We start from the raw sequence: 20,514 nt of genomic DNA, 5'->3' as shown, positions 1-20,514 counted from the left end.
CTCTAACTCCTCCTGTTCCTCACCATTCTTCTTTGTATGGACTGATGAAGCCATTGTGTGGCGAAAAATTTCCTCATTAAAGGTACCCAAGTATTGCACATGTGTCTGATTTATCAGTCTTGTTACTGTCAGTCTTAGTATTGTTAAACAGGAGAGTGGGAAGACTGTGGTGGTGGTGAAAGTAGACTTCCCAGGTTAAGGAACATTCAAGAGAGATCATCTCTCCCCAGCCTCTCTCTCCCTCCACAGGGTCCTATAAGGATAGCTTTAGGGTTCCTATCTTTATCTACAAGCTAAGAGCTGTTACATCTCTCTCTCCCCCTCCACAGGGTCCTATAAGGATAGCTTTACGGTTCCTAACTTTATCTACAAGCTAAGAGCTGTTACCTACTAGTTTAACATCATTATGCAGCCCATGTCCATCCTCTGGGTGGTAGTCAAAAGATTATAGAGGTACATAATGGGTCCAGGGACTGCACCTCAACTCCCTCTCTTCAGTACCATTAGTTGTGAAAGAGAATTCGAGGACCACAATGGAAATAAGTCACTTTGTCTGACATGTGTTTTTCTGGTGGGTAATTTATACACATTACTGTGTATGGTAATTTATACACATTACTGTGTATGGTAATTTATACACATTACTGTGTATGGTAATTTATACACATTACTGTGTATGATAATTGTACTTGTGTGTTTTTTATTGATAAAAATCAAAGCAGAGAGAAGGATTAGTTTTGTTAAATTTTGATGTCAAAGATGCTAGTTTATTGTGTCCTTTATACTGTGGATGGTAGTGGCTAGTTTATTGTGTACTTTATACTGTGGATGGTAGTGGCTAGTTTATTGTGTACTTTATACTGTGGATGGTAGTGGCTAGTTTATTGTGTACTTTATACTGTGGATGGTAGTGGCTAGTTTATTGTGTCCTTTATACTGTGGATGGTAGTGGCTAGTTTATTGTGTACTTTATACTGTGGATGGTAGTGGCTAGTTTATTGTGTACTTTATACTGTGGATGGTAGTGGCTAGTTTATTGTGTACTTTATACTGTGGATGGTAGTGGCTAGTTTATTGTGTCCTTTATACTGTGGATGGTAGTGGCTAGTTTATTGTGTACTTTATACTGTGGATGGTAGTGGCTAGTTTATTGTGTACTTTATACTGTGGATGGTAGTGGCTAGTTTATTGTGTCCTTTATACTGTGGATGGTAGTGGCTAGTTTATTGTGTCCTTTATAATGTGGATGGTAGTGGCTAGTTTATTGTGTATACTGTGGATGGTAGTGGCTAGTTTATTGTGTACTTTATACTGTGGATGGTAGTGGCTAGTTTATTGTGTCCTTTATACTGTGGATGGTAGTGGCTAGTTTATTGTGTATACTGTGGATGGTAGTGGCTAGTTTATTGTGTACTTTATACTGTGGATGGTAGTGGCTAGTTTATTGTGTACTTTATACTGTGGATGGTAGTGGCTAGTTTATTGTGTCCTTTATACTGTGGATGGTAGTGGCTAGTTTATTGTGTCCTTTATACTGTGGATGGTAGTGGCTAGTTTATTGTGTCCTTTATACTGTGGATGGTAGTGGCTAGTTTATTGTGTATACTGTGGATGGTAGTGGCTAGTTTATTGTGTCCTTTATACTGTGGATGGTAGTGGCTAGTTTATTGTGTACTTTATACTGTGGATGGTAGTGGCTAGTTTATTGTGTCCTTTATACTGTGGATGGTAGTGGCTAGTTTATTGTGTACTTTATACTGTGGATGGTAGTGGCTAGTTTATTGTGTCCTTTATACTGTGGATGGTAGTGGCTAGTTTATTGTGTCCTTTATACTGTGGATGGTAGTGGCTAGTTTATTGTGTCCTTTATACTGTGGATGGTAGTGGCTAGTTTATTGTGTCCTTTATACTGTGGATGGTAGTGGCTAGTTTATTGTGTATACTGTGGATGGTAGTGGCTAGTTTATTGTGTCCTTTATACTGTGGATGGTAGTGGCTAGTTTATTGTGTACTTTATACTGTGGATGGTAGTGGCTAGTTTATTGTGTCCTTTATACTGTGGATGGTAGTGGCTAGTTTATTGTGTATACTGTGGATGGTAGTGGCTAGTTTATTGTGTCCTTTATACTGTGGATGGTAGTGGCTAGTTTATTGTGTACTTTATACTGTGGATGGTAGTGGCTAGTTTATTGTGTACTTTATACTGTGGATGGTAGTGGCTAGTTTATTGTGTACTTTATACTGTGGATGGTAGTGGCTAGTTTATTGTGTCCTTTATACTGTGGATGGTAGTGGCTAGTTTATTGTGTCCTTTATACTGTGGATGGTAGTGGCTAGTTTATTGTGTATACTGTGGATGGTAGTGGCTAGTTTATTGTGTCCTTTATACTGTGGATGGTAGTGGCTAGTTTATTGTGTACTTTATACTGTGGATGGTAGTGGCTAGTTTATTGTGTCCTTTATACTGTGGATGGTAGTGGCTAGTTTATTGTGTATACTGTGGATGGTAGTGGCTAGTTTATTGTGTCCTTTATACTGTGGATGGTAGTGGCTAGTTTATTGTGTACTTTATACTGTGGATGGTAGTGGCTAGTTTATTGTGTACTTTATACTGTGGATGGTAGTGGCTAGTTTATTGTGTATACTGTGGATGGTAGTGGCTAGTTTATTGTGTACTTTATACTGTGGATGGTAGTGGCTAGTTTATTGTGTACTTTATACTGTGGATGGTAGTGGCTAGTTTATTGTGTCCTTTATACTGTGGATGGTAGTGCCAAGAAAATCTAGGTAGACAAAAGGTGTAGGAACTAGACCCCCAAAGTGCATCTGGGTTGATATCTACACTTATCTGCTGCAAGATAAGTAGTATATTTGATTAATATGTCTGGTATCTTACTTTCATTCATAAAATATCTTGACGTATAAGTTATACTATCTTTATAATCCTCAGTAATCAGGTGTTGAAGAGAGTGACCATAATCCTGGCTACTACATATTGTCTGCCAGAAGTATTTGTAGCCAAGCCTAAGCCTATCTACTACATATTGTCTGCCAGAAGTATTTGTAGCCAAGCCTAAGGCTGGCTACTACATATTGTCTGCCAGAAGTATTTGTAGCCAAGCCTAAGCCTATCTACTACATATTGTCTGCCAGAAGTATTTGTAGCCAAGCCTAAGCCTGGCTACTACATATTGTCTGCCAGAAGTATTTGTAGCCAAGCCTAAGCCTGTCTACTACAACATCAGTGTCCACAGTGCAAGTCGCTCCATTAAGGTACTTATCTACGTTCATGTTATCATAGTGGATGGTAGATCTGCACAGGCTTCTAGCTGCATTCCTATAACATTCATTTTCATTATTTACTTCTCTCCTAATATTATTCCTAATGCTACACACACACACACACACACAGAGTAGGGACCAGTGAAGAGGCGGGGCCAGGAGCTAGGGCTTGACCCCTGCAACCTCAACTAGGTGAGTACACACACACACACCATATTCTACAGACGAATGTACTCTGACATTCACTTATCCAAGAAAGGTAATACCAGCTGCTCTAAGTTGAATCATCAGTTCACAGCTGTATCAGCCTGGGGAAAATGATGGCTGGTTACATTTGGTCTTGAGAAAACATAAATGATGGTATCTAGGCACCATGATGGTAATGCTAGAGTAGTGATAAGAATGAATGGGTGTGTGTTGGTACCCGGGTGAGTTGGGTATTCTTGGGGTGAAATTTGATTCCAAATTGACTATAAAGAACCACATTGTAAATCTTGCAAATAAAGCGTCCAGGAAAGGTTGCACGACTCTGTATGAGGCACAAGTAAGTAAGTAAGTACGCTCACATCTTGAGTATGCTCCACTTTCTTGGACTGCCCCCTCCCCCTTCCCTGTCTCATCTACACTTCTGACGGAATAGAGAACAGAGCAAGACGACTCATCTCTGGCCTGGACAGATCTGTCATCTCAGCAGAGCCTTCAGCACCGCAGGGATGTGGGTAATCTTACTTTTATACACAAGGCCAATGTTGTCAAAGGACTGCACATGATTCCACTCCGCGGACAGCTAGAAGACAGCTTCTATGCCACAAGACGGGCAGCAAACACCAACTACACTCTGGCTGTACCATTCTCAGACCATTTCATATGAGATCATTTATTCCTAGAATGACTCATGTCTGTAACATGTTCGTACAGCATAATGACATCAATAACATAGTTGATCAAATGAAGTCACAGATGACCTCAACTTCATCTTATTTCCTGTTTGTCTCATAATAAAAAAATATTTTAATTGAGCTGATGTAGATAACAGCACTTAACTTGTAAATAAAGATGGGAATCCTGTGGAGAGAAAGAGAGAGAGAGAGAGAGAGAGAGAGAGAGAGAGTGTTGTGTCTGGGATGAGAGAGACGTTGTCATGGTGATTCTGGAGGCTGACGCTCTTCAAGCTGATGAGGCAAGCCTGGACGACCTTCCCAGTCACCAGTAGTCTTAGTAAGCTTTAGCTGAGTCTGTCACCAGTAGTCTTAGTGAGCTTTAGCTGAGTCTGTCACCAGTAGTCTTAGTAAGCTTTAGCTGAGTCTGTCACCAGTAGTCTTAGTGAGCTTTAGCTGAGTCTGTCACCAGTAGTCTTAGTAAGCTTTAGCTGAGTCTCCCAGTCACCAACAGAGTATATACCTGGAGTATACCTGGAGAGGGTTTCGGGGGTCAACGCCCCCGCGGCTCGGTCTGTGACCAGGCCTAATGGTGGATCAGGGCCTGATCAACCAGGCTGTTAGTGTTGGCCACACAACACGATGTACGAACCAGAGCCCAACTGGTCAGGTACTGACTTCAGGTGCTTGTCCAGTGCCTACTTGAAGACAGCCAGGGGTCTATTGGTAATCCCCCTTATGTATGCTGGGAGGCAGTTCAACAGTCTTGGGCCCCTGACACTTACTGTGTTGTCTCTTATTGTGCTAGTGGCACCCCTGCTTTTCATAGGGGAAATGTTGCATCTCCTGCCAAGTCTTTTGCTTTTATATGGAGTGATTTTCGTGTACAGGTTTGGTGCCAATCCCTCCGGAACCTTCCAAATGTATATTATAATGTATCTCTCCTGCCAGCATTCCAGGGAGTACAGGTTGAGTAACTTCCAGCATTCCAGGGAGTACAGGTTGAGGAACTTCCAGAGTTCCAGGGAGTACAGGTTGAGGAATTTCCAGTGTTCCAGGGAGTACAGGTTGAGGAACTTCCAGCGTTCCAGGGAGTACAGGTTGAGGAACTTCCAGCGTTCCAGGGAGTACAGGTTGAGGAACTTCCAGAGTTCCAGGGAGTACAGGTTGAGGAACTTCCAGCGTTCCAGGGAGTACAGGTTGAGGAACTTCCAGCGTTCCAGGGAGTACAGGTTGAGGAACTTCCAGCATTCCAGGGAGTACAGGTTGAGGAACTTCCAGCGTTCCAGGGAGTACAGGTTGAGGAACTTCCAGCGTTCCAGGGAGTACAGGTTGAGGAACTTCCAGCGTTCCAGGGAGTACAGGTTGAGGAACTTCCAGCGTTCCAGGGAGTACAGGTTGAGGAACTTCCAGCGTTCCAGGGAGTACAGGTTGAGGAACTTCCAGCGTTCCAGGGAGTACAGGTTGAGGAACTTCCAGCGTTCCAGGGAGTACAGGTTGAGGAACTTCCAGCTTTCCCAGTAACTGAGGTGTTTTATCTCAGAATTTATTGTAATCCTCATTTTAGGTATATAAAATATTCTTGACTGGTGGTGCAGAGGTCTGAGAGTTGTTGTAGTGATAGAAGCAGGTCGTATCAAGTCTCTGAGAGTTGTTGTGATAAAAGCAGGTCGTATCAAGTCTCTGAGAGTTGTTGTTGTGATAAAAGCAGGTCGTATCAAGTCTCTGAGAGTTGTTGTTGTGATAAAAGCAGGTCGTAACAAGTCCCTGGGAGCGGCATAGTCTATTCATCTCTCAGTAAGATGACGTTTATTTCCTGTGGATGGGATCGATCTTCCTGTGGCATCGTTCACAACTTTTAGCGTTTAGTGAATGTCACTGACCTTCCCTTAACTTTCACTGGTGCTGTTGGGAAGACATTTAGGGACGTGAAGGTATGAGTTATGTAGCAGAGTTTATCGTTGAGGAACTCTGTGCTCTATATCCTAGAGGCTTAGCGATAGAGAGAGTCAGGACGACTCTAAAGAGACGCTTGAGTTTCTCTGTCTTCTGATATTATGTTTATTTGCCCATGTTTCAGAGGGAGATGATAATGGACTCTGTAGCTCTCAGGGACTTGATACGACCTGCTTCTATCACTACAACAACTCTCAGGGACTTGATACGACCTGCTTCTATCACTACAACAACTCTCAGGGACTTGATACGACCTGCTTCTATCACAACACCTCTCAGGGACTTGATACGACCTGCTTCTATCACTACAACAACTCTCAGTAACTTGATACGACCTGCTTCTATCACTACAACAACTCTCAGGGACTTGATACGACCTGCTACTATCACAACAACAACTCTCAGTAACTTGATACGACCTGCTTCTATCACTACAACAACTCTCCGTAACTTGATGCGACCTGCTACTATCACAACAGCTCTCAGGAACTACCTCGCCCATAACTACTATCAATCACAATTACTTTGTTTCGTGAGGTGAAGTCCAGGATCTTAACTTAATTCATGGTATAACTTAAATCTTCTCGTCCTCGTCCTCCTCTTCCTCGTCCTCCTCTTCCTCGTCCTCGTCCTCCTCTTCCTCGTCTCCTCCAGTGGGACTGGATCGATGGCTCCGCCAAGTTAAGATCATCCAGAAGTTCTTGACATCAAATCATCCTGTGGTGATGACTGAATTATCATCCAGGTGAGGATGTTCATTATGATGTCCAGCAGTGTCTACTGTGATGTCCAGCAGTGTGTACTGTGATGTCCAGCAGTGTCTAAATACTGTGATGTCCAGCAGTGTCTAAATACTGTGATGTCTAGCAGTGTCTACTGTGATGTCCATCAGTGTCTAAATACTGTGATGTCCAGCAGTGTCTAAATACTGTGATGTCCAGCAGTGTCTAAATACTGTGATGTCCAGCAGTGTCTAAATACTGTGATGTCCAGCAGTGTCTAAATACTGTGATGTCCAGCAGTGTCTAAATACTGTGATGTCCAGCAGTGTCTAAATACTGTGATGTCCAGCAGTGTCTAAATACTGTGATGTCTAGCAGTGTCTAAATACTGATACTAGATGCTAGCTAGTACAATAGTGAGACTTGATACTAGATGCTAGCTAGTACAACAGTGAGACTTGATACTAGATGCTAGCTAGTACAACAGTGAGACTTGATACTAGATGCTAGCTAGTACAACAGTGAGACTTGATACTAGATGCTAGCTAGTACAACAGTGAGACTTGATACTAGATGCTAGCTAGTACAACAGTGAGAGTTGATACCATTGCAATACTCTGGGTTGGTGTCGTAAACACTTGCAAGAGAGTAAATTCCACCTTACATAATTGTTGTGGTCCTGGGATGGTAGGGGAAGGTCTGTGTAACTAGTTATAGGTCTACAGAATTTTCATAATCTGTTTTATGGGGATACAATTGAACAGAGAAACACCAACCATACCACGGGCGGGGATTGAGCTCGTGGCAAGTGAGTCAAACTCCAGGCCAGTGCGTTAACCACTGGACCAGCTGGCTACAATAAGATTCATTCAACTAGATATATTTATACACCATAGAGAGGTTAGCACAGGCCACACTGTGACCACAAAGGTAAGTCTTGATAGATGAATCTCCCGCCAGCATGGTCTGGAGTTTTACGACTCACTCGCCGCGGGTTCAAGCCCCGCCCGTGGTATGGTTTGTTTGCAGTCGTGTCACTACGATTACGTGAGCAGGGAAAGACGATACTATCTACATTAGCCGCGTAGAGGGAGGTAGTGTGGCCACTACCTCCCTCCAGTATTTAAAGTGTTATATGAGGTCCCTTACTAGTGTGTTAGGTGCCCCGTGGCCTGCTGGCTAAAGCTTTCGCTTCACACGCCGAGTGTCCGGGTTCGATTCCCGGCAAGGGTAGGTTGGGTGTGTTGCCTTACACCGGTTGTCTATATTCCTCATCAGTAAAATAGGTACCTGGGTGTTAGTGGACTGGTGTGGGTCACATCCTGGGTGTTAGTGGACTGGTGGGGGTCACATCCTGGGTGTTAGTGGACTGGTGTGAGTCACATCCTGGGTGTTAATGGACTGGTGTGGGTCACATCCTGGGTGTTAGTGGACTGGTGTGGGTCACATCCTGGGTGTTAATGGACTGGTGTGGGTCACATCCTGGGTGTTAGTGGACTGGTGTGGGTCACATCCTGGGTGTTAGTGGACTGGTGTGGGTCACATCCTGGGTGTTAATGGACTGGTGTGGGTCACATCCTGGGTGTTAGTGGACTGGTGGGGGTCACATCCTGGGTGTTAGTGGACTGGTGTGGGTCACATCCTGGGTGTTAATGGACTGGTGTGGGTCACATCCTGGGTGTTAGTGGACTGGTGTGGGTCACATCCTGGGTGTTAGTGGACTGGTGTGGGTCACATCCTGGGTGTTAGTGGACTGGTGTGGGTCACATCCTGGGACAAAACTGACCTAATTTGCGGGAAATGCTCAGCATAACAAGGGACTTTCTATATAGCAGTATGTCACTGATGTCAGCTATGGTCTGTATACCTTGTACATTAAGAGAGGTGAGTGCTGACACTGACAGGAAGGTGACAGAAGTGAGTGCTGACACTGACGGGAAGGTGACAGAAGTGAGTGCTGACACTGACGGGAAGGTGACAGAAGTGAGTGCTGACACTGACGGGAAGGTGACAGAAGTGAGTGCTGACACTGACGGGAAGGTGACAGAAGTGAGTGCTGACACTGACAGGAAGGTGACAGAAGTGAGTGCTGACACTGACAGGAAGGTGACAGAAGTGAGTGCTGACACTGACGGGAAGGTGACAGAGGTGAGTGCTGACACTGACAGGAAGGTGACAGAGGTGAGTGCTGACATTGACAGGAAGGTGACAGGAGTGCTGACACTGACGGGAAGGTGACAGAGGTGAGTGCTGACACTGACAGGAAGGTGACAGAGGTGAGTGCTGACATTGACAGGAAGGTGACAGAAGTGAATGCTGACACTGACAGGAAGGTGACAGAGGTGAGTGCTGACATTGACAGGAAGGTGACAGGAGTGCTGACACTGACAGGAAGGTGACAGAGGTGAGTGCTGACACTGACAGGAAGGTGACAGGAGTGCTGACACTGACAGGAAGGTAACAGAAGTAAGTGCTGACACTGACGGGAAGGTGAGAGAGGTGAGTGCTGACACTGACGGGAAGGTGACAGAAGTGAGTGCTGACACTAACGGGAAGGTGACAGAGGTGAGTGCTGACACTGACGGGAAGGTGACAGAGGTGAGTGCTGACACTGACGGGAAGGTGACAGGAGTGCTGACACTGACGGGAAGGTGACAGAGGTGAGTGCTGACACTGACAGAAAGGTGACAGAGGTGAGTGCTGACACTGACAGGAAGGTGACAGAGGTGAGTGCTGACACTGACAGGAAGGTGACAGAGGTGAGTGCTGACAATGACAGGAAGGTGACAGAGGTGAGTGCTGACACTGACAGGAAGGTGACAGAAGTGAGTGCTGACACTGACGGGAAGGTGACAGAGGTGAGTGCTGACACTGGTAGGAAGGTGACAGAGGTGAGTGCTGACACTGACGGGAAGGTGACAGGAGTGCTGACACTGACAGGATGGTAACAGAAGTGCTGACACTGACGGGAAGGTGACAGAGGTGAGTGCTGACACTGACGGGAAGGTGACAGAGGTGAGTGCTGACACTGACGGGAAGGTGACAGGAGTGCTGACACTGACAGGATGGTAACAGAAGTGCTGACACTGACGGGAAGGTGACAGAGGTGAGTGCTGACACTGACGGGAAGGTGACAGAAGTGAGTGCTGACACTAACGGGAAGGTGAGAGGTGAGTGCTGACACTGACAGGAAGGTGACAGAGGTGAGTGCTGACACTGACAGGAAGGTGACAGAGGTGAGTGCTGACACTGGCAGAAAGGTGACAGAGGTGAGTGCTGACACTGACAGGAAGGTGACAGAGGTGAGTGCTGACACTGGCAGGAAGGTGACAGAGGTGAGTGCTGACACTGACGGGAAGGTGACAGGAGTGCTGACACTGACGGGAAGGTGACAGAGGTGAGTGCTGACACTGACAGGAAGGTGACAGAGGTGAGTGCTGACAATGACAGGAAGGTGACAGAGGTGAGTGCTGACACTGACAGGAAGGTGACAGAAGTGAGTGCTGACACTGACGGGAAGGTGACAGAGGTGAGTGCTGACACTGGCAGGAAGGTGACAGAGGTGAGTGCTGACACTGACAGGAAGGTGACAGGAGTGCTGACACTGACAGGATGGTAACAGAAGTAAGTGCTGACACTGACGGGAAGGTGACAGAGGTGAGTGCTGACACTGACGGGAAGGTGACAGAAGTGAGTGCTGACACTAACGGGAAGGTGACAGAGGTGAGTGCTGACACTGACAGGAAGGTGACAGAGGTGAGTGCTGACACTGACAGGAAGGTGACAGAGGTGAGTGCTGACACTGACAGGAAGGTGACAGAGGTGAGTGCTGACACTGGCAGGAAGGTGACAGAGGTGAGTGCTGACACTGACGGGAAGGTGACAGGAGTGCTGACACTGACGGGAAGGTGACAGAGGTGAGTGCTGACACTGACGGGAAGGTGACAGAGGTGAGTGCTGACACTGACGGGAAGGTGACAGGAGTGCTGACACTGACGGGAAGGTGACAGAGGTGAGTGCTGACACTGGCAGGAAGGTGACAGAGGTGAGTGCTGACACTGACAGGAAGGTGACAGAGGTGAGTGCTGACACTGGCAGGAAGGTGACAGAGGTGAGTGCTGACACTGACGGGAAGGTGACAGGAGTGCTGACACTGACGGGAAGGTGACAGAGGTGAGTGCTGACACTGACGGGAAGGTGACAGAGGTGAGTGCTGACACTGACGGGAAGGTGACAGGAGTGCTGACACTGACAGGAAGGTAACAGAAGTGCTGACACTGACGGGAAGGTGACAGAGGTGAGTGCTGACACTGACGGGAAGGTGACAGAAGTGAGTGCTGACACTAACGGGAAGGTGACAGAGGTGAGTGCTGACACTGACGGGAAGGTGACAGAGGTGAGTGCTGACACTGACAGAAAGGTGACAGGTGAGTGCTGACACTGACAGGAAGGTGACAGAGGTGAGTGCTGACACTGACAGGAAGGTGACAGAGGTGAGTGCTGACAATGACAGGAAGGTGACAGAGGTGAGTGCTGACACTGACAGGAAGGTGACAGAAGTGAGTGCTGACACTGACGGGAAGGTGACAGAGGTGAGTGCTGACACTGGCAGGAAGGTGACAGAGGTGAGTGCTGACACTGACGGGAAGGCGACAGGAGTGCTGACACTGACAGGATGGTAACAGAAGTGCTGACACTGACGGGAAGGTGACAGAGGTGAGTGCTGACACTGACGGGAAGGTGACAGAGGTGAGTGCTGACACTGATCGGAAGGTGACAGGAGTGCTGACACTGACAGGATGGTAACAGAAGTGCTGACACTGACGGGAAGGTGACAGAGGTGAGTGCTGACACTGACGGGAAGGTGACAGAAGTGAGTCCTGACACTAACGGGAAGGTGAGAGGTGAGTGCTGACACTGACAGGAAGGTGACAGAGGTGAGTGCTGACACTGACAGGAAGGTGACAGAGGTGAGTGCTGACACTGGCAGAAAGGTGACAGAGGTGAGTGCTGACACTGACAGGAAGGTGACAGAGGTGAGTGCTGACACTGGCAGGAAGGTGACAGAGGTGAGTGCTGACACTGACGGGAAGGTGACAGAGGTGAGTGCTGACACTGACGGGAAGGTGACAGAGGTGAGTGCTGACACTGACAGGAAGGTGACAGAGGTGAGTGCTGACAATGACAGGAAGGTGACAGAGGTGAGTGCTGACACTGACAGGAAGGTGACAGAAGTGAGTGCTGACACTGACGGGAAGGTGACAGAGGTGAGTGCTGACACTGGCAGGAAGGTGACAGAGGTGAGTGCTGACACTGACAGGAAGGTGACAGGAGTGCTGACACTGACAGGATGGTAACAGAAGTAAGTGCTGACACTGACGGGAAGGTGACAGAGGTGAGTGCTGACACTGACGGGAAGGTGACAGAAGTGAGTGCTGACACTAACGGGAAGGTGACAGTGAGTGCTGACACTGACAGGAAGGTGACAGAGGTGAGTGCTGACACTGACAGGAAGGTGACAGAGGTGAGTGCTGACACTGGCAGGAAGGTGACAGAGGTGAGTGCTGACACTGACAGGAAGGTGACAGAGGTGAGTGCTGACACTGGCAGGAAGGTGACAGAGGTGAGTGCTGACACTGACGGGAAGGTGACAGAAGTGCTGACACTGACGGGAAGGTGACAGAGGTGAGTGCTGACACTGACGGGAAGGTGACAGAGGTGAGTGCTGACACTGGCAGGAAGGTGACAGAGGTGAGTGCTGACACTGACAGGAAGGTGACAGAGGTGAGTGCTGACACTGGCAGGAAGGTGACAGAGGTGAGTGCTGACACTAACGGGAAGGTGACAGGAGTGCTGACACTGACGGGAAGGTGACAGAGGTGAGTGCTGACACTGACCAGAAGGTGACAGAGGTGAGTGCTGACACTGACGGGAAGGTGACAGGAGTGCTGACACTGACAGGAAGGTGACAGAGGTGAGTGCTGACACTGACGGGAAGGTGACAGGAGTGCTGACACTGACGGGAAGGTGACAGAGGTGAGTGCTGACACTGACGGGAAGGTGACAGGAGTGCTGACACTGACGGGAAGGTGACAGGAGTGCTGACACTGACAGGAAGGTGACAGAGGTGAGTGCTGACACTGACAGGAAGGTGACAGAGGTGAGTGCTGACACTGACAGGAAGGTGACAGAGGTGAGTGCTGACACTGACGGGAAGGTGACAGGAGTGCTGACACTGACAGGAAGGTGACCGAGGTGAGTGCTGACACTGACAGGAAGGTGACAGAGGTGAGTGCTGACACTGACGGGAAGGTGACAGGAGTGCTGACACTGACAGGAAGGTGACAGAGGTGAGTGCTGACACTGACAGGAAGGTGACAGAGGTGAGTGCTGACACTGACGGGAAGGTGACAGGAGTGCTGACACTGACGGGAAGGTGACAGAGGTGAGTGCTGACACTGACGGGAAGGTGACAGAGGTGAGTGCTGACACTGACAGGAAGGTGACAGAGGTGAGTGCTGACACTGACAGGAAGGTGACAGAGGTGAGTGCTGACAGACTACACATGTACACAGTTGAGTATTACGGTGAGTTAGTTAAACGTTAGTTAACCCTCAAGAGTTTACATGAGAATGATCTTCGCTTGTGTCACAAGTTGCTTCAGTCTCCACGTTAACTCTAAGTTGCTTCAGTCTCCACGTTAACTCTAAGTTGCTTCAGTCTCCACGTTAACTCTAAGTTGCTTCAGTCTCCACGTTAACTCTAAGTTGCTTCAGTCTCCACGTTAACTCTAAGTTGCTTCAGTCTCCACGTTAACTCTAAGTTGCTTCAGTCTCCACGTTAACTCTAAGTTGCTTCAGTCTCCACGTTAACTCTAAGTTGCTTCAGTCTCCACGTTAACTCTAAGTTGCTTCAGTCTCCACGTTAACTCTAAGTTGCTTCAGTCTCCACGTTAACTCTAAGTTGCTTCAGTCTCCACGTTAACTCTAAGTTGCTTCAGTCTCCACGTTAACTCTAAGTTGCTTCAGTCTCCACGTTAACTCTAAGTTGCTTCAGTCTCCACGTAAACTCTAAGTTGCTTCAGTCTCCACGTTAACTCTAAGTTGCTTCAGTCTCCACGTTAACTCTAAGTTGCGTCAGTCTCCACGTTAACTCTAAGTTGCTTCAGTCTCCACGTTAACTCTAAGTTGCTTCAGTCTCCACGTTAACTCTAAGTTGCTTCAGTCTCCACGTTAACTCTAAGTTGCTTCAGTCTCCACGTAAACTCTAAGTTGCTTCAGTCTCCACGTTAACTCTAAGTTGCTTCAGTCTCCACGTTAACTCTAAGTTGCTTCAGTCTCCACGTTAACTCTAAGTTGCTTCAGTCTCCACGTTAACTCTAAGTTGCTTCAGTCTCCACGTTAACTCTAAGTTGCTTCAGTCTCCACGTAAACTCTAAGTTGCTTCAGTCTCCACGTTAACTCTAAGTTGCTTCAGTCTCCACGTTAACTCTAAGTTGCTTCAGTCTCCACGTTAACTCTAAGTTGCTTCAGTCTCCACGTTAACTCTAAGTTGCTTCAGTCTCCACGTTAACTCTAAGTTGCTTCAGTCTCCACGTAAACTCTAAGTTGCTTCAGTCTCCACGTTAACTCTAAGTTGCTTCAGTCTCCACGTTAACTCTAAGTTGCTTCAGTCTCCACGTTAACTCTAAGTTGCTTCAGTCTCCACGTTAACTCTAAGTTGCTTCAGTCTCCACGTTAACTCTAAGTTGCGTCAGTCTCCACGTTAACTCTAAGTTGCTTCAGTCTCCACGTTAACTCTAAGTTGCTTCAGTCTCCACGTAAACTCTAAGTTGCTTCAGTCTCCACGTTAACTCTAAGTTGCTTCAGTCTCCACGTTAACTCTAAGTTGCTTCAGTCTCCACGTTAACTCTAAGTTGCTTCAGTCTCCACGTAAACTCTAAGTTGCTTCAGTCTCCACGTTAACTCTAAGTTGCTTCAGTCTCCACGTTAACTCTAAGTTGCTTCAGTCTCCACGTTAACTCTAAGTTGCTTCAGTCTCCACGTAAACTCTAAGTTGCTTCAGTCTCCACGTTAACTCTAAGTTGCTTCAGTCTCCACGTTAACTCTAAGTTGCGTCAGTCTCCACGTTAACTCTAAGTTGCTTCAGTCTCCACGTTAACTCTAAGTTGCTTCAGTCTCCACGTTAACTCTAAGTTGCTTCAGTCTCCACGTTAACTCTAAGTTGCTTCAGTCTCCACGTTAACTCTAAGTTGCTTCAGTCTCCACGTTAACTCTAAGTTGCTTCAGTCTCCACGTTAACTCTAAGTTGCTTCAGTCTCCACGTTAACTCTAAGTTGCTTCAGTCTCCACGTAAACTCTAAGTTGCTTCAGTCTCCACGTTAACTCTAAGTTGCTTCAGTCTCCACGTTAACTCTAAGTTGCTTCAGTCTCCACGTTAACTCTAAGTTGCTTCAGTCTCCACGTTAACTCTAAGTTGCTTCAGTCTCCACGTTAACTCTAAGTTGCTTCAGTCTCCACGTTAACTCTAAGTTGCTTCAGTCTCCACGTTAACTCTAAGTTGCTTCAGTCTCCACGTTAACTCTAAGTTGCTTCAGTCTCCACGTTAACTCTAAGTTAACTCAGGTATACCTGAGTACAATTATCATAGTGTAAACTGCCTAAAATAAGTCATTTTAGTCTTTATATTGTGATAATTCGATGCATAACGCTAATACGTTCTGGCTAGTAATTCAGCAGGTGTTGGGCACATGTTGTCATGTCTACATGTCAGTTCTGGAAGGTTTATGTAGACATATGTGAGGTAGGGTGAAGGGTTGTATAACTGTAGAGGGTATCAGGGGTCAATGCCCCCCGGGGCCCGGTCTTTGACCAGGCTTCCTAGTGAGTACAGATAAGATGAGCTAAAAGTGAGGTGACGTGATGGCAGTGTTGAGGTGATGTTGAGGTGATCTGCAAGAAGCAAGTTGCCAATAACATGTTATAACACATGAGGTTGTGGTGGTAGTGAGGTTGTGGTGGTAGTGATGTTGTGGTGGTAGTGATGTTGGTTGTGGTGGTAGTGAGGTTGTGGTGGTAGTGATGTTGGTTGTGGTGGTAGTGAGGTTGGTTGTGGTGGTGGTGAGGTTGTGGTGGTAGTGAGGTTGTGGTGGTAGTGAGGTTGGTTGTGGTGGTAGTGAGGTTGTGGTGGTAGTGAGGTTGTGGTGGTAGTGATGTTGTTGTGGTAGTGATGTTGGTTGTGGTGGTAGTGAGGTTGGTTGTGGTGGTAGTGAGGTTGTGGTGGTAGTGATGTTGGTTGTGGTGGTGGTGAGGTTGTGGTGGTAGTGATGTTGGTTGTGGTGGTGGTGAGGTTGGTTGTGGTGGTGGTGAGGTTGTGGTGGTGGTGATGTTGGTTGTGGTGGTGGTGAGGTTGTGGTGGTAGTGAGGTTGGTTGTGGTGGTGGTGAGGTTGTGGTGGTAGTGAGGTTGGTTGTGGTGGTGGTGAGGTTGTGGTGGTGGTGAGGTTGTGGTGGTAGTGAGGTTGTGGTGGTAGTGAGGTTGGTTGTGGTGGTGGTGAGGTTGTGGTGGTGGTGAGGTTGTGGTGGTAGTGAGGTTGTGGTGGTAGTGAGGTTGGTTGTGGTGGTGGTGAGGTTGTGATGGTAGTGATGTTGGTTGTGGTGGTGGTGAGGTTGTGGTGGTAGTGATGTTGGTTGTGGTGGTGGTGAGGTTGTGGTGGTAGTGATGTTGGTTGTGGTGGTGGTGACGTTGGTTGTGGTGGTGGTGAGGTTGTGGTGGTGGTGAGGTTGGTTGTGGTGGTGGTGAGGTTGTGGTGGTGGTGAGGTTGGTTGTGGTGGTGGTGAGGTTGTGATGGTAGTGAGGTTGTGGTGGTAGTGATGTTGGTTGTGGTGGTGGTGAGGTTGTGGTGGTAGTGATGTTGGTTGTGGTGGTGGTGAGGTTGTGGTGGTAGTGATGTTGGTTGTGGTGGTGGTGAGGTTGTGGTGGTAGTGATGTTGGTTGTGGTGGTGGTGAGGTTGGTTGTGGTGGTGGTGAGGTTGGTTGTGGTGGTGGTGAGGTTGTGGTGGTGGTGAGGTTGGTTGTGGTGGTGGTGAGGTTGTGATGGTAGTGATGTTGGTTGTGGTGGTGGTGAGGTTGCGGTGGTAGTGAGGTTGGTTGTGGTGGTAGTGAGGTTGGTTGTGGTGGTAATGAGGTTGTGGTGGTAGTGAGGTTGTGATGGTAGTGATGTTGGTTGTGGTGGTGGTGAGGTTGCGGTGGTAGTGAGGTTGGTTGTGGTGGTAGTGAGGTTGGTTGTGGTGGTAATGAGGTTGTGGTGGTAGTGAGGTTGCGGTGGTAGTGAGGTTGGTTGTGGTGGTAGTGAGGTTGGTTGTGGTGGTAATGAGGTTGTGGTGGTAGTGAGGTTGTGGTGGTGGTGAGGTTGGTTGTGGTGGTAGTGAGGTTGTGATGTTGGTTGTGGTGGTGGTGAGGTTGTGATGGTAGTGATGTTGGTTGTGGTGGTAGTGAGGTTGGTTGTGGTGGTAGTGAGGTTGGTTGTGGTGGTAATGAGGTTGTGGTGGTAGTGAGGTTGTGGTGGTAGTGAGGTTGGTTGTGGTGGTGGTGAGGTTGGTTGTGGTGGTAATGAGGTTGTGGTGGTAGTGAGGTTGGTTGTGGTGGTAGTGAGAATAGTCGCGGTGGTAGTGAGGTTGGTTGTGGTGGTAGTGAGGTTGGCTGTGGTGGTAGTGAGGTTGGTTGTGGTGGTAGTGAGGTTGGTTGTGGTGGTAGTGAGGTTGTGGTGGTAGTGAGGTTGGTTGTGGTGGTGGTGAGGTTGGTTGTGGTGGTAATGAGGTTGTGATGGTAGTGAGAATAGTCGCGGTGGTAGTGAGGTTGGCTGTGGTGGTAGTGAGGTTGGTTGTGGTGGTAGTGAGAATAGTCGCGGTGGTAGTGAGGTTGGTTGTGGTGGTAGTGAGGTTGGCTGTGGTGGTAGTGAGGTTGGTCGTGGTGGTAGTGGGAGGGAAGGTGGGAGAATGTCAGTGTGGAGGGACTGGAAGCCTGGGAGTCCGCCACCGCCCACGCTAAAGGGGACCTGTCCAGACCCCAGCTGCTGTTGTGGTTGCTGCACACACACAAATACACACAGGGATGTTAGGAAGTATTTCTTTAGTCATAGAGATGTCAGGAAGTGGAATAGTCTGGCAAGTGACGTAGTGGAGGAAGGAACCATACATGGTTTTAAGACGAGGTATGATAAAGCTCATAGAATAGGGAGAGAGTGGAGCTAGTAGCGACGAATGAAGAGGCGGGCCAGGAGCTGTGACTCAACCTCTGAAACCACAATGGTGAATACGCATGCACATGCACTAAGAGGTGGGGCCATGAGCTGTGAATCGACCCCTGCAACCACAAATAGGTGAGTACACACACACACACACCTACCTAGTGAAGCATGTCAAGAAATTAGAGACAGTGCAAAGGTTTGCAACAAGACTAGTCCCAGAACTAAGGAGAATGTCCTGTGAGGAGAGGTCAAGGAAACTCAACCTGATGACACTGGAGGACTAGAAGGGATATGATAACAACGTAGACAATACTGAGAGGAATTAGCAGGGTGAATAGGGATCGCTTGTGTGAGAGATGGAAACCAAAAATGCGAGGGTACAACAGGAAGTTGAAAACTTAGACGAGTCATAAGGATGTAAGGAAGTATTTCTTCAGCCTTTGAGTTGTCAGGAAGCAGAACAATCTGAAGAGTGAAATGGGAAAGGTAGGATCCAGACAGATTTAAGAGTTACGATAAGGTTCTGGAAGCCAGGGGAGAACCTAGTAGCGACCAGCAAAAAGGCGGGGCCAGGAGCTGTAAATCAACCCATGCAACTACATCAAAGAGTATGTTACAATTTATTTGGCCTATGTCACACTCCCATATAGGCTGCCTCCCAACCAGTGAACCGGGTGCTAAGGGTTTAACAATCACAGGATACCCATAGTTAAAGAATACCTTGGTTCATTGACCAATCACAGACAAGCTCACCAAAACCGAAACAATGTGGTTCACTTGAGCCAAGCGAATTGACAGACTTGTCTGAGTTACTGGCTGATACAGTCCACACTCTGGCTTCTGCTTCTGTCATATTGTCAGTGTGGTACACTTACTGTTTACCTTCTGTATATAAGTGTATAAATCTAGCAAATTATATCTGGTGCAGGAAATATAATTTGATTACTATTGCCGAGGTGGTTTGCTCCACTTTCGAGCCCATTACAACCAGGTTGCAGGTCGTACTATACCTGTGTTCGTAATAATAGGTGAGTACGTACATAAACACACACATGATACAGGTTTGCTGCTTCAGATGTGTCAGTATTAGTCAGCATGAATATTAAAATGGTATACAATACCGACAGGTTGTTAGGTAAGACACATGGGCAAGTTAGGCACCTTTATTCCTGAATAAAGTTGCCTAACTGTTGCCCATGTGTCTCACCTGCCAGTTAGTCAGCATGTATCAACAACCTCAGAACAAACTCCTTCAACTTGTCTAAGAGATGTTTATTCCAATCCTTCAGGCAAGTCTTACTTCTCTGTCTAACTCCTTGAAAGTAATAATCATCTCTCACTAATATCTGACTTTCTCGCCCTGGGTTCAAACCTCACCCGCTCCCTGGTTTCTCCATATATACCGAGAATCGTTTCTCATTGTTTTCAAAACTTTTGATGGCATTAGACACAAATTTGTCATCTCCGAAGTGCAGTCAGTCCTCCAGCTTCCCTCTTAATCATAGCTGACTAAGCTTCTGTGCGGAGATTCTTCAAGCACTTACAACGATGTCTCGTCAATTTCCCTGACCATACCACGGGCGGGATAGAACCCGCGATCAGAGAGTCTCAAAACTCCAGACCGTTGCGGGTTCAATCCCGCCCGTGGTATGGTTTGTTCGCAATCGTGTCATTACGATTTCGTGAGTCAAATTTCCCTGACCTTGCATCTCATCTTGCGTCATTAACCTCTTAAGCACAGTTGTTTCTCACCTTATATCTCTATTTTAATGATTCTTCCTCATCAGCTGCTGCCTGTCTCATCTTCAATGCATGGCGTAGCGTCTACATTAAAGATACCCAGATGCTACACGTGTCTACCCCTCAAGGAAGGTTCCTTGATGTTGGTGAGGGGCTCTTGATTTAGGGAATTGGATCTGTGCTCCAGTTCCCCGAATTAAGCCTGAATGCCTTCCACATCCCCCCCAGGCGCTGTATAATCCTCCGGGTTTAGCGATTCCCCTTGATTATAATAATAATAATAATACATGTGTCTAATTTTCATGATGTCGGTATTGTATACCATGTACAGTAACATTGTTGCTGAAGGAAGGTAGTGATCTAGTGGTATAAGACACGGGAGTAACAGGCTGTACAGGACACCAGTGGAAATAAGTCTGACTCTCTTGTGTTCTCCTTGGTTCTTTACACATATGCTGCTATGTATGATTATGTATTTGTGTACTGCAGTAGAGGAGCAGTAGAGGCAGTATTGTGTTGAACAGTTGTCAGGTTTAACTGTACTGACGCTCCGTCAGTAGCAGCATTCAAACAACAGATGCGGCGTTTTGTTAGATATTTTGACCACCTGTCTTAACTCATCTTGTAGGTATAGTATACCTTTCTTGCACCCCATACTCAACTACCATTGTATACCTTTCTTGCACCCCA

The 20,514-nt window shown here is 47.1% G+C and overlaps 1 protein-coding gene across 2 annotated transcripts in view; it reads left to right on the top strand.

Annotated features, from left to right (window-relative positions):
- Window positions 1–3,248: 3,248 nt before the first annotated feature.
- Window positions 3,249–20,514, top strand: part of LOC128704652 (protein FAM110A) — a 131,478-nt gene continuing 114,212 nt past the window's right edge. The window contains exon 1 of one of the 2 annotated variants that reach the window (XM_053799767.2): window positions 3,249–3,273. The gene's annotated coding sequence lies outside the window, so the exon portion shown is untranslated. Of the gene's footprint in view, window positions 3,274–18,925; window positions 19,113–20,514 lie in introns of those variants that run through there. The other variant, XM_053799768.2, reaches the window with a different exon arrangement.

The sequence above is a fragment of the Cherax quadricarinatus genome, chromosome 100 (assembly GCF_038502225.1).
Source record: "Cherax quadricarinatus isolate ZL_2023a chromosome 100, ASM3850222v1, whole genome shotgun sequence".
NCBI lineage: Eukaryota > Metazoa > Arthropoda > Malacostraca > Decapoda > Parastacidae > Cherax > Cherax quadricarinatus.
This window is presented reverse-complemented; position numbering and strand designations above follow the sequence as displayed.